This window comes from Leptonotus elevatus, chromosome 11 (assembly GCF_054856555.1).
Source record: "Leptonotus elevatus isolate MCC_2025b chromosome 11, RoL_Lele_1.0, whole genome shotgun sequence".
NCBI lineage: Eukaryota > Metazoa > Chordata > Actinopteri > Syngnathiformes > Syngnathidae > Leptonotus > Leptonotus elevatus.
Window position 1 is genome coordinate 10,413,212 of NC_141249.1, and position 7,668 is coordinate 10,420,879.

The 7,668-nt window shown below is 38.7% G+C and overlaps 1 pseudogene; it reads left to right on the forward strand.

Moving 5' to 3' along the window:
• The first annotated feature begins 2,063 nt into the window (after positions 1-2,063).
• Positions 2,064-2,732, forward strand: LOC147165772 (uncharacterized; annotated as a pseudogene).
• The last annotated feature ends 4,936 nt before the right edge of the window (positions 2,733-7,668 follow it).

The window sequence follows — 7,668 nt, forward strand, 5'->3', positions numbered from 1 at the left end:
CGGTTTATTTTTAAGCATTGAGGCTAAATCTAGCCTCCTAATCTTATTTTTCGAAACCAGGCAAGAGGGTGATAAAGCCATTAGTTGCACACATCTCCAGCTGAGAGCAACACATTGTTACAATAGAACAAAACGGAGAAAATAAAATGGACCTTACTGGCTATTTAGTTATTTAATCATTTATGTGTTTTAATTAGGGATGTACGATAATATCAGTGGCCGATAATTATCAGCAATTATCAACCAATTTGACATCATACAGATACACCAGAAAGTATATTTGTACTAGTTGGTTGGGGGGGGGGGGGGGGGGCGCTGGTCGCTCCTCTTAACTCACTGCACTAGGTTTGCATGATACACTTTTAAAGACATATAGGGCACATAACACACTAAAAAATAAATATATTTGTACTAGTGCTGTCAAAGTTAAAGCGTTAACTACTACTTCTTCTTTTCCTTCCGGCTTTTCCCTTCAGGGGTCTTCCGCAACCTCTGCTCTCACACCGACTACCTTCATGTCCTCTCTAACTACATCCATAAACCTCCTCTTTGGTCTTCCTCTAGACCTCCTGCCTGGAAAACTCTGAATTCTTCTGCCAATATACTGACTATCTCTCCTCTGGACATGTCCAAACCATCTCAGTCTGACCTCTCTGACTTTATCTCCAAAGCCTCTGACATGTGCTGTCCTCCCTCTGATGTACTCATTCCTGATTCTATCCACCCTGGTCACTCCCAAAGAGAACCTCAGCATCTTCATCTCTGCCACCTCCAGCTTTGCTTTTTGTCTTTTCCTCAGCGGCACTGTCTCCAGACCAAACAACATCGCTGGTCTCACCACAGTTTTATAAAACTTTCCTTTCATTTTAGCTGAAACTCTTTTGTCCCACATCACGCCTGACATTTTTCTCCACCCGTTTCAGCCTGCCTGCACACACTTCATCACTTTTTCCCCCCCACACTCTCCATTAGGGGTGTGAATTGCTTAGTACCTGGCGATTCGATTCGTATCCCGATTCGATTCAATACCGATTAATCCCGATTCTAATCTATAAATAGATTATTGGGATTTTTTTTACTCAAATTTAGAAAATACTACTCAGTAAACTTGTACATGTACACTGTAAGATTTGTATGAAAATGTATTTATTTATCTGAAAATTCAGGCTTAGAACTGAGCCACTGCATTTAACAAACAGGTTGCAGCACAGAAAAAAAATATTAAGGCTTAATGTTTCATTAATATAACATTCTGCCATGCATAATGTGTGAATCCTAACGCTAAGTAAAACGTTTTGTTGAATATTCCCATAAAAAAAATGATGTTTAAAAATCGATTCGGCCACATATCGAATCGACTCGAGAATTGCGCGCTGTAATATCGCGATATATTGTCGAATCGATTTTTTCTAACACCCCAACTCTCCATTGACCCGAAATACTTAAACTCCTCCACCTTATTGGTCTCTTCTCCCTGTAACCTCACTCTTCCACTTGGGTCCCTCCCATTCACACAGAAGATACTCCATCTTGCTACAGCTAACCTTCACTCCCCTCCTTTCCAGGGCAAACCTGAACGTCTCTAGCTTCTCCTCCACCTGTTCCCTGCTCTCACTACAGATTACAATGCCATCTGCAAACATCATAGTCCATGGAGATTCCTGTCTAACCTTGTCTGTCACCCTGTCCATTACCATAGCGAACAAAAAGGGGCTTAGAGCTGATCCCTGATGTAGTTCCACCGCCACCTTGAACTCCTCCGGCACCACTTGAACATACTTCTCTGCCATTCCAGACTTCCTCATACAAAACCACAGTTCCTCTCTGAGCTTTCTCCAGATCTACAAAGACGCAATGCAGCTCCTTCTGACCTTCTCTATCAACATCCTCAAAGCAAATACTGCATCTATGGTACTTTTTTTTTTTTTGTCATGAAACCATACTGCTGCTCACAAATGTTCACCTCTGCCGACTACTCTTTCCCATAGCTTCATTGTATGGCTCATCAGCTTTATTCCTCTGTAGTTGCCACAACTCTGCACGTCCCCCCCTTGTTCTTAAAAATGGGCCACAGCACACTTCTCCTCCATTCCTCAGGCATCTTCTCGCTATCTAAGATCCTGTTGAATAACCCAGTCAGAAATTCTACTGCTACCTCTCCTAGACACTTCCATACCTCCAGAGGTATATGATCAGGACTAAGTGCCTTTCCACTCTTCAATGCCCTTCTCACAACAGTCACCTCTTTTACTCTTCTTTTTCTCTCATTTTCCTCATTCGTCAACTCTTCAAAGTACTCTTTCCATCTTCCCGTCACACTACTTGCATCCCTATCCTTTATTACCCTAACCTGTTGCACGTGCTTCCCATCTCTTGCCAACCCGTATAGATCGGTCTCTCCCTCCTCACTGTCCAACCTAGCATACAAGTCGTCGGAAAGCCCCTTGTTTGGCCTTCGCCACTTCTACTTTCCCCTTACGCTGCATTTCCCTGTACTCCTTTCTACTTTCTTCAGTCCTCTCAGTGTCCCACTTCTTCTTAGCTAAACTCTTTTCTCTGGATCCACTTCTGCACCTCCTCATTCCACCACCAAGTCTCCTTTATCCCCTTTCCTTCCAGATGACACACCAAGGACTGTCCTACCCGTCTCCCTGATCACATTTGCTGTAGTTGTCCTCGTCATCTGGAAGCACCTCCTGGCCATCCGGAGCTCCGTCTCAACTCCTTCCTGAAAGTCATACAACACTTCCACAATAAACTTGTACAATAAACATGCAGTGGAGGTTAAAAAACTGAGGGGGACACGACCAAGCACAGTGCCATCTGCGCCCGTGACGCTAGACGAAACATAATAAATGCAAAAGGTACACTTTAGAACTTCCAACATCATCATATCAGCAAATAAATATGGAGCACAGGAATTAAAAATAAATCTTTTTAGAACCTTTGCACAGAATTAGAAAATGTTATGTAACTACTCTCTAATGAGGCTTTGTTAGGGACTTTATAGAGCATGACTAATGTCTTTGTGTGCGCGCGTGTGTGCAACCTCTATTTAGAAACACTGCTCCATGTGCAGTGAAAACACAAATAATTTTCAGGGCAAAAAAAAAAAAATGGATAGAAACTTAAAAATTAGAGCAGGTTTTTTCATGTATCTTACTGAGGCTTATCAATAAAGAGAAGACAAGGAAAAGTTGATGAGACAAATTTCAGTGGGAGAGGAAGCCAGAAACCAGACAGCAGGGCAAAATACTTCCCCATCATTCCCTCACTGTCATATTACCAAGAAGCAGCAGCGTAATGAAATAACAGGTCAGGGTGCCGCTATCACTTCGCAATGAGGTCAGGCTGAACTCATAAAAATAGATGAAGACTCAGAAGCCCTAATGTCGTTCTTTTTCGATCTCTCTGCTCAGAACCAAGACTAGCGATCCCTCATTCCAAATTCAATCTGGCTCGGATTTACCTGTCATTCGTGATGGTTTTTTTTGTGTCAAAAAACCCTGTGAGCAAACACTGGCTCGAATGTGCGATAAATAGGGACAAGCAATAAGGACTAGCATAATGAGCGTTTATTAACCCATAAGCGCACTGATTTGTTAGGTGCTCTAAAGGCAATTCACGGCTTCATTGTTGTATCGTACTGTTTTAGATTCCTGCTTTTAATCACAGGAATAATACTGATAATTGCTTTTGAATCAGAATTTGATGTGCTATTAATTTTTTTGATTCATTTGAGCGAATAGGAATTGAGCTAAGCAGCTTTAAACACACCCCACTTTCTGAACCTATCCCGTCTAAATTCCTTGTGAACATGGCGTAACATTTTTTTTTTTTTAATCCTCTTGAATGCATCATAAACAGTTACCAAACATATGACCAATCACACAGACGGCAAATGAGAAAGACGCATGAATGAATGTTTTACTGAATTCTTGTGTTTATCTGACCAGTTATGCTCTACTGTCCTTGTGTTTGACCTCAAACATATTGTAGAAATGTGGCCATTACAGAGAAGAGTAGTTGAATGCGAGACGATGATCTCTCCCATCTCTGGAATGTTGGCGAAGCCCCTGGTTTGCACTCACTCTGAACAGTATCAGTATAGGAAATGGAACCTGTGAGAACTTCATCGAAACTGAAGAGACTTCTTGTCCAAGTAACCAAATTTGGATGTGATACAAATAAAACTCTTAAAAAAAAAGCACTAAAAGCAGAAGCACAACAAGAAATCCGAAGATACTATAAAATGAGACTCCTAATCTGTGCAACGTTCTTTCAAAATTCCAGGTATAGTAGCCCTGAGGGACACTGTGTAGCTATCATGTGTAGGCTGAAGCAAAATTATAACTATGGTACATTTAAAAAATAATAATTTGACATGCAAGGAAAAGTGTCTCATACAGACATTACAATATTTATTATTATTATTTTTTTTTAAGTTATAAATGTTCCAGCAGATTCCAAGGCAATAATAAGAAGTCAATTAGAGACCATCTCTCTTCTCAGTGCTGACATTTTAACATAAGGCACTCTTTTCCCTGCGCTTTCAATTAATCACATGAAAAAGAATCGTTACACAGCACAAAACCAAACATCCTTTTGTGAACATTCATAATTCCATTTGAGAATCACTCACTCCAGTCTTGAGGATTGGCAAAATATAACCCGAAGCGGTGTTTAAAACACAGAACTCTTTGACACCAAATCCCCAAACTCCTTCCTTTGATTCCAGTCTTGACTTTTCAAAGCAATCTTGCAGCTCACGTGCTGGCGGAAACAAAATTGCTTGAAAATATACTGACCCATTTTCAAACCACTTATTTCCTGACCTCGAAGAGAGGAAATATTGAACAATCACAAATGGAGAGCCGGACATCGAAAGTGGAATTTCTTATCGGTCAATAATCATCGGTAATCTTTGTCTTCAAGGAACAACTTTGAAACAATGAACACTTCGTCATGTTTAATTGCATTATTTGTTTTTGTTTAACACCTTAATGATAATTTGGGAAAAATTATTGCAAATAGGGACATTGTGAAAACATACGTAAAGCTCCATTTTATATACATTCAGATTTGGCAGGGTTGTTAAAACGCTTTTCTATGGAGAGTCAAATGTGCAAGACGTGTATTCAATTTTACAGGGACTTTTATTTATTTATTTTACACAAAACCTGACATTTTACAGAAGTGATGTCAACCTGTTTGTAGAATGACTGTATATTTGAATCCTCTTATTCAGGGGAGAACACTTCCGACATTTTTACCTCCATGAGAACAGAACATATGGAGTCCAAGTCAAATGAATAGCGACGCAAAAGATAACGAAATATAAATTCAACGGATAGCTCCACCCTGCAGGGATATTCGAACGTATCCCAGTTTTCAAACAACTATGAAATATCTTTGTTGCCGTCCATATCAAGTGACCTTAATTAAGACAATGACATCATGTGGATGTAGTAAATAATACTTGTTGACATTCAATCAAAAAAAAAAAAAGTCAACATGACAGTTGTCCATAATGTAATAAAGTTTGCTGCTTTTCATTAACATTTTACATCTCCGGGGACGAAGGGCTATCTGATCTAAACTGGACATATACGTGTTAAAAGCTAAAAAAGCTAAGAACAGTTGCCATCTCAGGAACTTTGATGAATACTGTATAGTGGAAGCGAGCAAGAATTCTTATAATCATTATTTTGTTCAATAACAAAGACTGGAACAGAAACAAGAACAGCACACACAGCTTGGTCCAGAAAAAGTATTTGGACAATGACTGAGGTTTTATGAGTTCGCCTTTATACATAAACAGTGGATGTGAAATTAAACAATCAACGTGAATGAAATGTAGACTTCGTTAAGCACGCAGGAATTCTATTCACTTACTTATTTTTTTTTTTGTCATATGTTGACTTGGATGCCACTTAAGATGTTAAAAATCACATGAATAGGCTCGGGTTCAGAGACAGTTGAGAAGGCTGATTGGTGGAATAAAACCAGATAAAAAGTAGAATCACAAAAGGTGACGAATATGTTCCAATTCCCCAAATTAATTGCAGCTTTGCCCTTTGGAAACGTATTTATCATTCACCCGTTCCTAGAAAGCACGCGCCCACACACTCACCTTTCCACAAAGTGGTGACAACAGCATGAGGAGGTGTGAGAAAGAGCAAGAGAGAGAGCAAGAGAGAGTGAGCGAGGACTCAGCAGTGACAGACCAGGAAAGTGAATGTAGGTCATCAATTTCGAAATGTATGTCAGTGTGATGAGAGCAAGGGCGGTAACCTCACAAAGTGAAGCGTGAGAGACTAATAAAAGCACAACACATAAAAAAAAAAGTTGATTTTTTTTTCCAAGGAAAAAAAGGTGTAATCATTACAACAAAGATGTGCTTTGTTGGGATGAAAAATTGTGAGGGTGCAAAAATAAAGTTGACCTCCAGACAGCTACCACACTGGAGTTGCAACAGGATTTCAGAACATTCAGAAAGGGAATCTTGCAACCCATTTACTGTACCCCATCAAAAAACAACTGATTAATGAGCTATCATTATCCCAATCGTGGTGATTTTTTGTGGCAAAAAAACAAGCGCCGTTTTATTCCAACAGGAAGCAGAAAAGCACAGACTATCGTCTATTTGACTATTGTCTATTTATGTCTCTTGACTATTATTACAGTCTTCTGACTAACACAGCTGCTGCGCTTATACTAAACGTTAGTGATGGCAAAATGAAGCTTCATGAAGCACTTGTAATATTTTTTGACTCCCCTAGATGGTGCTCTTGATTTAAATATAAAGGCTAGTGCAAAGGAAATTGATTACATTTCTACTGCATCTTTCAACCAAGAGTGGCATCTAGAGGAGTCAAAAAATATTACAAGTGCTTCATGAAGCTTCATTTTGCCATCACTACTAAACGTGAGCCACTTTGTCACTATCAACATTTAAATGTTGACAGTTGCTTGGAACAGAGTAGAAACGTAACCATTGGCAATATTAAGTTAAAATGGATCTTTGACTTTTATAGCCGTCAATGGCAGTAAATGAGCTTTAAAGACATTTTTAGCCATCCTCCCATCGCGTTGCGCATTGCGCGATCAGGATTTTTGGGGCCGGTCACAGAGTAAAAAAAGAAAAAGAAAAAAAGATCGCCGATTCGATCTGATCAAAAGATGGAGCAATATGTCTATTTAATTAAATTGTTTATTAACTGTATATAAAAAAAGATTAGGCTTTGCGTGTTCAAAACTGAACATTTAAATGAGTCAATATTTACAGTACACAGTTCATTTACATTCGACCCCGGCTGACCATAATGAAAATCCACGTATAATTGACACCCTTTGAAATGCATTGGAAAAATTAAACTGCAAAAAATCTTAAAAGAAAAAAAAAAGGTTATTATTAAAAATTTATATTATTATTTAAAAAGAAAAAAAAGCATGAACATCACTAGTCATGGCCAGGGGGGTTGCAAAAAAAGCTAAATTAATCATATAAATTAATAATAATTAAATTATTATTATTAACTCATTCACTGCCATTGACGGCTATAGACGTCAACAATTCATTTGAACTATTTCTATTAGTTTAACATTTTTTCTACTTTTGTTAACAAGAGTATGAAAACCTAGATTTTTTTATTGTACATTTAGAAC